Genomic DNA, 10,300 nt, shown 5'->3' with positions numbered 1-10,300 from the left:
AAGACGAAAGAGATTGTTCTCTAATTTTAACGTGCTCAATTTGACCGGCCATTCGTTTTCGAAAGAAATTATTAAAAAAGAAGATTATGTGACCTAATTTGAATCATACAATGGCATGAGGTTTTATTATTATTAAGAGACTTAAAAGATAATCGCCGTGGCTACCCAAAGACGAAAGAGATTGTTCTCTAATTTTAACGTGCTCAATTTGACCCGGCCATTCGTTTTTGAAAGAAATTATTAAAAAAGAAGATTATGTGACCTAATTTGAATCATACAATGGCATGAGGTTTTATTATTATTAAGAGACTTAAAAGATAATCGCCGTGCCTACCCAAAGACGAAAGAGATTGTTCTCTAATTTTAACGTGCTCAATTTGACCCGGCCATTCGTTTTTGAAAGAAATTATTAAAAAAGAAGATTATGTGACCTAATTTGAATCATACAATAGCATGAGGTTTTATTATTATTAAGAGACTTAAAAGATAATCGCCGTGCCTACCCAAAGACGAAAGAGATTGTTCTCTAATTTTAACGTGCTCAATTTGACCCGGCCATTCGTTTTTGAAAGAAATTATTAAAAAAGAAGATTATGTGACCTAATTTGAATCATACAATAGCATGAGGTTTTATTATTATTAAGAAACTTAAAAGATAATCGCCGTGCCTACACAAAGACGAAAGAGATTGTTCTCTAATTTTAACGTGCCCAAATTGACCCGGCCATTCGTTTTTGAAATAAATTATTAAAAAAGAAGATTATGTGACCTAATTTGAATCATACAATGGCATGAGGTTTTATTATTATTAAGAGACTTAAAAGATAATCGCCGTGCCTACCCAAAGACGAAAGAGATTGTTCTCTAATTTTAACGTGCTCAATTTGACCCGGCCATTCGTTTTTGAAATAAATTATTAAAAAAGAAGATTATGTGACCTAATTTGAATCACACAATGGCATGAGGTTTTATTATTATTAAGAGACTTAAAAGATAATCGCCGTGCCTACCCAGAGACGAAAGAGATTGTTCTAGGGAACCGGGGTGGGTGCTGCGCAGCGTGCTATGCGGCCACCAGGGCAGCCTTGCTAGCATCGGTCCGACGATCGGAGACGTCCATTGTGTAGAGCTCGCCGAGTACTACAAGTGTACCAAAAATCAACTCGATCAAATATCGTTAAGTGTATCATCGGAATACATATAACTTGAAAAAAAAAATCCTAATGGATACGAAACATTGGATCAAAACTACTAAATCCATTTTTTTCAAGTTATATGTGTTCCGATGAGGCACTTAACGATAATTGATTGAGTTGATTTTTGGTATACTTATAGTACTCGACGAGCTCTACGCAATGACGTCTCCGATCGTCGGACCGATGCCGGCAAGGCCACGCAGCATGCTGCGCAGCACCCACCCTGGTTCTTGTTCTAGTTACCACAAATTAAATTTTGTCTTCGTAGGTAGAATCATATAAATTTCACACATCTCAACGAAAAAAGTAGGTTTTAATTCAATGTTTCCATTTTTATTTTCTAACAAAAAACATTTGGAAACGTATTAATAGAAAACTGGTGACATTTTCTGCATATATAGTTAATAGTCTTGATGAGTTCTACAACATGAACAATTTCGATTATTAAAGTTTGAAAAAAAAAAAGGACCTTTTGTTATCGGCTTTGGAGTAAGGTCCATTAAAAGCCTAACAAAACGACTTAAAGAGGAGAGTTATTTGGTCAACCTCTTGTAGACTTCAACGTTCATATTGGTGGAAATTAAAAGGCTGGGTTACACACGTACAATTGCTTCTTGTGTACGGAAAATTTCTCGAACAGCTGTTTTTCTCCCTTCTTTTTCACGAACTTGATAAGTACTTAATGTCAAATATGAGTTCATCAGGATGTGGATTGTCCATGTTCGCCGGGATAAATTTGATTTGAACAAGAGATTGGTCATGTCTAATCATCCCAAACTTTTGCATTGAGGATCCACTCGAAAAATAGTACGTTGAACGATCAAGACCTCCGATATGAGCTTCATAGTAGGCCTCACATTGCACATATTGTGCATGGAGCAAAGAAGTTGCATCCAACAGCTTAAGCATAATGCTTTGCTAGGGTACCGAAAATATAATTTAAAGACTATCTATGGGGCTCACTCTTCGGTTCCACACGAATAATTCGAATCGTTCATAAAATTTAAAATAATTTTTGAATGACCCTGCAGAAAATTAGCTCATTGGATATGTGTGGGTGATTGATACAATCTAGCTTCCAAATTTCATTCTAAACGGTTTGAATTATTTGTGTAAGATATGATCCAACAATGGGCTGCACACGCCGTCTTTTCACTTTCGTTGCAACTGAACCATGATAGAACCCAACCGAACCAGCCTTAGGCCCATTTAGTTGCAACTTGCAAGCTACCCACATGGGTCTTAAGCCGGGAAATTGAGCTGCGTAACCCCAAGAAATAAAAGAAAAAAAATTGAAAAGAACAAATGTTCAGAACCTCCTCTTCTTCTTCTTTTTTATTAGGACAAATTTTCGTAGTCATCCCTGTAGTTTTATGGTTGTTTTACTTTCGTTCCTCTAGTTTCAAAGTACTCCAATTTCGTCCCTGTAGTTTGTTTTATGTTCCAAATTGGTAAAATCGTGAACACCGTTAACGAAACTAACGGGAAAAAAAAATAAGTGTTCAAATTTTCAATCCGTTTGAACCCGTGCAAATATTTTATTTTTCTGATCATTTTATCTTAAATGGTCATAATGGATTTTTGGCTCTAAGGCCTTTCAATGAGCACCCTAAGAGAGCCCTGAAACTAAATAAGGAGTCTTCGGGTGCTCGTTGAAAGGCCTTAGAGCCAAAAATTCATTACGACCATTTAAGATAAAATGATCAAAAAAATAAGATCTTCGCACCGGTTCAAACGGATTGAAAATTGGAACACTTATTTTTTTTTTCCGTTAGTTTCGTTAACAGTGTTAACGATTTTACCAATTGGGAACGTAAAACAAACTACATGGAAGAAATTAGAGCACTTTGAAACTAAAGGGACGAAAGTGAGACAACCGTAAAATTACAGGAACGACTACGAAAATTTGCCCTCTTTATTAATGTACGAAGCTGTTGTGATGGGCGTTTTCTAGCTGTCAAGAGCTGGCTCTCCAATCCTTGGGCCAATACCAACCATTGACGGCCGGGCCCATCCTAATCCAGCAAGTTCCAGGCACATTTTAGCATAGTCAAATATGTACTAGTTGTTCAACTTTAACCAACTCTAAACAATTACTCTCTCCCTCTCTCTTCTCAATGATGCATCTCTACTGGTCATGAAATACTGTACTTTAGTATTGTTATTTTGGATCATTAAAAGCGTGTTATATTGATGTGCTTACAATTTGCTCTAGTAGTTTGAATTTTGGACTAGCATATATAGTTTATTTTATAATTTTTCTGTGACTACGTATTTGTTGCTAGTAAACTTTATGTAGTTTTCTAATATTTTGAATTTCCTTTAACTGAAAATATAGAAGCTCATTAAGAATCCAAGGGATCAATTGTATCCATACCTATAGTCAGTGCGGCCCTGACTAACTTTTTGAGAGTCTAAACCAAAAATTAATGATGATGCCCTTTATAAAAATTGCAAACAAAATATGTAACGACCCTGATTTTCAGTAAATAAAAATTTCGTTAAATATTTGAATTTTATTTTTAATAACTTGGATTGCTTTTAAAATTCCCTTTTAATTCCTATAATCCGATTTAAGCCCTTTAAAATTATATTTCTTAACTAAGAGTCCTACATGTAGAAGTGTCAAACGGGTAGGGTCGGCACGGGCACGGGCACGGGCACGGCCCGTTTGAAGGTGGCACGGCACGGCAGAAACACGGTTTAATCCTGGCAGAGCACGGCACGACACAGTCTTAGTGGGCACGCGGCACGGCACGGGCACGGAAGTGAGAGGGAAAGACACGGGCACGGCATGGCACGGAAGTTGGCCTGGCACGGCACGGTCTTAGACGGCACGGACATGGCACGGAAGTTGGCCTGACACGGCACGGCACGACACGGTCTTAGACGAGCACGGCAAGGACACGACATGGAAGTGGGATGGGGCACGACACGGTTCTAGCCAGGCACGGCACGAGCACGAGCACGGAAGTAGGACGGGCATGGCATAACACAACATGGTTCTAGTCGGGCACAGGCTCGACACAACACGGTTCTCGTCGGACACGGCATGGCACGAAGCATGAAAAAACCAAAAAATATGTGTTAATAAATAAACAATGGATTTTAGATTATACTTTACTTTATTTCTATGTATTTTTTGATAATCCAATAATTTATTAATCTTTTCTTTTTATTTAACTAAAATAAGCTTTTAAAATATTTTTTATGATTAAAAAAAATTGAATCAAAATTATAATATACCAATTACCACACATATACATTGCGTTTTATCTAATAAAGATTTTTTTTTAAAAAAGTATCAATATTTTTGTGAAAATAAATTATTTTTTGTTTGTGTTAGTGAATTATATCAAGTTAAAACTTATCAAAATAAGGGGAGAAAAAGTTTCAAAATAAAATGATTATAAAAAAGATCAATTTAAAAAAAAAATGAAGTCATGAAAAAAATGAGGTGTGTGATCGTAACACAATCACGATCAAAATACTTTAATCACAACCTGCGAGGCCGAGGGGTGGGCAGTGGTGGGCTGTAGAACCAGTGATTCAAATTGGACAGAGGGTGACATCAAATGGCTTGTGATCGTAACACAATCACGATGATGATGATCGTAACACAATCACGATGATCGATATCGTTCATTTTGTCTTTCTTGGTGTTTTAATCATTCTCATTAATTTTTTGGTCTATCCGATTTTGAAAACTTTTTCAACGAGACACGAAATCATTGTTTGAATGGTTTTTTTGACATTCGAATCAGTCCGATCAAGTATGTAACGATAAACAATTTGCTTGATTGTTGACATGAATGGTATAATCCCTCCCACGTAAAAGGTAGACGGTTTCGATTTTAAAAAAATAGCTCAAACGGCCATAGAGTGGTCCATTATATGACTTTAATGCCTTTAAAAGAACCGAATGTGATCTGATCGTATGGTTACCGACATTCAATTATCTCCACTTTGGGCCAAATTGATATAACTGATAATATGTTAAATCGTAACGGTTTAGATCGAACATTAGGAAAAATGAGTTTGTAACTATCTTTCAAATCTACACACTGAACTTACTTAGTTCTATCCCTATATATTCTACTATAGTCTATTGTATGCTAGCCACACGACCGCGATATAATTGTGACGATCCATACCTTTCATTTTGTTGTTCTTAGTGTTTTAATCACTCTACCAAATTTTCGGGTCTATCGGGTTTTGGAAGCCCTTTCATCGGAATGTAGATTCATTAATAGGAATTTTTTTGTTATGTGCGATCAAGTATATCAATAACCAATTTACTTCATGTTTTTTGCACGAATGATATTATCGCTCCCACATAAAAGGTAAACAGTTCCGATATTCAAAAAACAGCTCAGGCGGCCCTCGAGTAATGCGTTATAAGACTTTACGAGAAATTTCCATTATTGAGTGCATATGGATTATGGTGCAACTAATGCACATGATCACACACTAGTATAAATAGAAAGAGATGATTCAGATGAAGCCCTAGCAGTAGCAGCCCACTCTCTCTGTCTCTCACTTTCAACTCTCAAGTCGTCTCTGTCTCTCACTCTCTCAGACTCAACTACTGGACTCTCACTCACAGCCCACTCTCTCTCTCTCACTCCCGTGGGTGTCGAGTCTGTCAATCGTGACTCCAGCGATCTACGACTGTGATACTCTACAGTGGTGCGTCTCTCTCTCTCTCTCTCTCTCTCTCTCTCTCTCTCTCCCAAGTCTATATGCACTGATTGTCGACTGTACATGGGATTTTGGAAAGTTTTTTTACTTTTTATTTTTTGCGATTTGGTGCAATTTGTGGTGTTGCCTGTGAGGTCAAAGAATGCCCGTGGACAACAGGGTTCATATCCCATCAAGCTGTTCTACACCTCCAATATGCCCATCATTCCGCAGTCGGTACTTGTCCCCAATCTTTACTTCATTTCCCAGGTACTGTAACTTGTTACTGGTTCTATGCACGAGTTGAAGTCATTTTCCCTTGCCCTAGTATTAATATGAGAATCCAACACAAGGGAAAAGGTTTAAATTCACCCGTTAGCACGAATATCAGACTGGTTTTAAAAGTTCATGGATTAGCATAGATAGAGAAATAGTTTGCCTGTCAAAGATGTAGATTCTGAGTTAATATGATTTTCGTCCTTTGCACGAATATCAGACTGGTTCCTTCGTATGAAATAGAGTAGACTTAAAGCCCGTTCTAATGCCGCTGGAATCACTCAAAACCGTTGAGAATTGAATTAATGATGGATTTTAGAAGTTTGGTCACGAATCTGTCTCGGTTTCTGCTCGTTTTTGGTTTGCGCCCAATTTCAAATGGCTGTAACTTTCTTGTATGATATCCGATTCATGCAAACTTTATATCGATTTCAAGGTCTTGAAGTCAGCTTTGTATTGCCACTGGAATCGCCTTAAAAGAGTACACCGAAAGTTATGATCGTTTGAGTGGAGGTGTGTCAATCTGTCACGTTGATGCGTGACAGATTCGTATTGCTTCGATAAATGCCTGTTTAACCATCCTTAGAGTGCAGATTTGACTAGGGTTCCTTCATACCTTTTAAGCTTCGTTCACTCACGCGACTTTTGGGACTAGAATCATTCAAAAGTATTAAGAACTCAATTTATAGTGATTTTTAGAAGATTGCCCTGTAATCTGGAAATCTGGGCAGCGTACAGAGCTTCGTTTTTCATCGTTTGCTATGGTTAAACGATGCTATTGGTTATGGGTCCTTATGGGTTTAAAAGATTGGTAAGTTGGTGAACTTTTGGCGTTAGAATCATTGAAAAATATTGGGTACGAAAATTTTAATGAATTGTCGAACACTGATTGCTCTCTAGGACAGTTTTGGTCCGTTGATTCTCGTTCGTCTGTTTTGATCTGTAAGATGGGATCTGTACTTCTCATACTCCTCGAAGCCGGTAAGATGGAATCTGTACTCCTCGTACCAAAGCCAGTAAGATGGGACAAAGCCCTTCTCTTCTGTATGTTTCTTTTTTTCCTTCTTTTTTTTTTATTTTTTTATTTTACCGAATTGTTGGTTTGATCTGTTTTAACAGTTGGGTTTTTTTTTGGGTGTGATTGCAGTACTCGATGTGTGCATATGGGATAGTGTACTCAGAAGGTGAATAGTGGCACGATGGCACGATTAAGGGCAGACACGACACGAATAGACAAAAAAAAAAGGCACGGCACGACCCGACCCGACAAAAAAAGCACGGCACGACACAACCTGACGAAAAAAGGCACAACACGATATGGCACGACAAAAAAAGGCACGGCACGACACAACCCGACAAAAAAGGCACGGCACGACACGACCCGACAAAAAAAAGCACGACACGATGTGGCACGATTAATTAATCGGGCACGGCACGACACGACACGATTTTATAAAGGCATAGCCCGACACGGCCCGACAAAGCAAAATGGTCCACCACGGCACGACACGACACGCCATGGCACGATGAAGTAAACAGGCACGGTACGGCACAACACGAAGCACGGGTTGGCACGAAAGAAAATGGCACGGTACGGCACGACAGGCACGTTTGACACCCCTACCTACATGGCAATTAGAGTTAGCTCCCAACCGATTAATTGGAGGAGCCGAACGACCAATTCATCTAGTTACATTTTCTGAATCCTAAATGGGCCTTTTTGATCGTCTTTGAGCCTTATGAACCCCTCCAAACCCTAATTGAACCATTAGGCCATTAGAGATAATCATTATACCCCATGAATGGTCATTCAAGCCCATACCTATCATCTTTATTCCTTTTATCCATTAGATAATAAATGTTAGGGAAAATATTCTCCATTGAATAATAGATTTTAGGCATGCCAATGAATGTATATATATGACAAGACTAGTCATACCTTAGTAATCATCATCTTGCTTCCAAAAGAAGCAAGACTAGCCATGCCATGCATGCAAACCTAGTTTTTAGCCTTAAGTCTATTATTCTAGGGTTACTTTCCTAGATGTATATATATATATATATATATATGTTTGTACATAGTACTAAAGGGGGGGAGAGAGAGAGAGAGAGGCCGAAAGAGAGAGAGAGAGAGAGAGGGAGAGAGTGTGGTGTGTGCAAGTGACTTTGTTCACTCCCACAAGCTACCATTTTTAGCCTTAAGCCTATTTGACAACTTGACAACCCATTTCTAGCCTTCCAAAGTACAATTTAGCCTTATCATTTTGTTCTTGCTTACAAGTTAGCCCATCCTAGGACATGACATGACTAAAAACCCTTCATAATGGCTAGGTTATGGCTTAAAGTAGAAAAGACAAGTGAAGGAAGGCTATGATTTTGGTTAAAGGCTTGATTTGACCAAACAATGGAACAAATCCATGGAGTAAAAGGAGAGAGAGAGGGCCGGCCAAAGGAGGAGACAGGGAGCCAAGTTTTTGCTATAAATAGCACCCCTCATTCACCATTCAACTCACACCTTCACCTAGCAACTTCTCTCTCTAAGAAAGTCTTGTATTTTTGCTTTGTTCTATCTTATTCTTAGTGTTCTTGAAGTTCTTCCCAAGTTCTTCAAGAAACCCATCCTAAAACACTTTTTCAATCCATAAAGTTAGTAGTCTAAGTCACAATCTAGTTTCAAGAGAAACCTCTCTCTTTCGAAGAATTTCGGAGCCGTTACGCCGCCGATCTGCAAAACCGACGACCGAATCTCAAAACTGACCAACCGCCAAGAAGTAAGGTAGAAACCCTGTCAAACGCCCCAAATTTTGAGAACGTTAAATGGACAATTTCATTTCAAAAAAATGGAGTCTGGCACAATATTACAGCATAAATCTCAAACAAGTATTCTTATTCAACAAAAGGAGGGGTAAACTAGGATTCCTAGCTACTGCTCCGCTATTGCTCCGCTTCTTCCTCTATTCTGGCCAGCTCCTCGGCTCCAAAAGTCTCCAAGGTGTAGAGTTCACCCTATTCATCTATGAGATCTGACACATTATACCGGCGTCGCCACCAATATAATATGTCAGGGTCACCAAAGGTAACACCGTGAGCTACGAAGGCTCAATAGAATCACCCATACCCTCTAACCTTTAACTTACAAACAATAGATCATAAAATTTAACGATTTCCACTTAGTAGTTCCATATCTAACAAAATAGTTAACAATGACACATCCGCATTCATTATCCAAGCTATCATTGGTGCCCAAGATTTCTGAGTTTCTCCTACACGACATCTCATAAACCGTGTCTCCATTTTCCACAATTCATTAACCAAATCATCATTTCAAAAATTCATTTTTAACACATCCAACCTCGGTCCTACCGTTCCGGTCTCCCGAGTATCCTCACAATGGTTTCGCCGCACCGGGTTCCCATTGACACACTTTGCATTGGCTCATCTCCGCGAATAACCAAGCCACACACCTTGAAATGCCTCAATTTTCCAAGGAATTTCGGGCGCATTAACCTCAAAATACACTGAATTTTACAAACTACTGGACCCCTATTTGTTCTTATACAAAAATTACAATTTTAAAATAATACAAAAATCTATGTACATTTATTTAACAGAAACAACTTCAGAGCGACTCTAGTTTTGACACGAATTCCTAGCAACGTTGGCCCAGTCTTCGTTCTAGAGGTCCCACCTGTATCAACTGCTTCACTGTAGAATCCTGCACGCTCTGGCAAATTGATCGCCGAAACAAACGATTTGCCAGGATACAAACGTATTCTGAGTGATAATTCACCAAGTCGAAATCCTAAAATCCAATACCACAATATGCAGTTTCAACGAATTAACACAAAATTATACAACAATTACAATACACAGTCACAAGTAGCATTTTATGGATTTATCTTGTCTTTAAATAGTTTCTATGATTCTCCTCCATCGAGAATCTTTTTCCTCCCAATAATTTCCAACTATGACTATCCCATGATTAAATTCCCTCTTGTTGTCCTGCAACGGGGTCTTAAGTGAGTGCATCTAAGTTATTTACCTAGCGGACTCACTTATTACCATGGCAAGAGGTAAAGGTCCCACCGAAGTTAATCATAACTGTCATAACCAGAATCTCAATCTCATATCCGATATCATCTCGTGTA

At 38.4% G+C, this 10,300-nt stretch overlaps 1 long non-coding RNA gene across 1 annotated transcript; it reads left to right on the top strand.

Annotated features, from left to right (window-relative positions):
• The first annotated feature begins 5,708 nt into the window (after positions 1 to 5,708).
• On the top strand, positions 5,709 to 9,980 carry LOC131322242 (uncharacterized). The gene is made up of 3 exons (XR_009198776.1): positions 5,709 to 6,146; positions 7,053 to 7,196; positions 7,300 to 9,980. It is a non-coding gene; the product is annotated as an uncharacterized LOC131322242 (long non-coding RNA).
• The last annotated feature ends 320 nt before the right edge of the window (positions 9,981 to 10,300 follow it).

Source organism: Rhododendron vialii, chromosome 4a, assembly GCF_030253575.1.
Source record: "Rhododendron vialii isolate Sample 1 chromosome 4a, ASM3025357v1".
Taxonomy (NCBI): Eukaryota; Viridiplantae; Streptophyta; class Magnoliopsida; order Ericales; family Ericaceae; genus Rhododendron; species Rhododendron vialii.
Note: the sequence above shows the minus strand (reverse complement) of the source record. Positions and strands in the feature narration are given on the sequence as shown.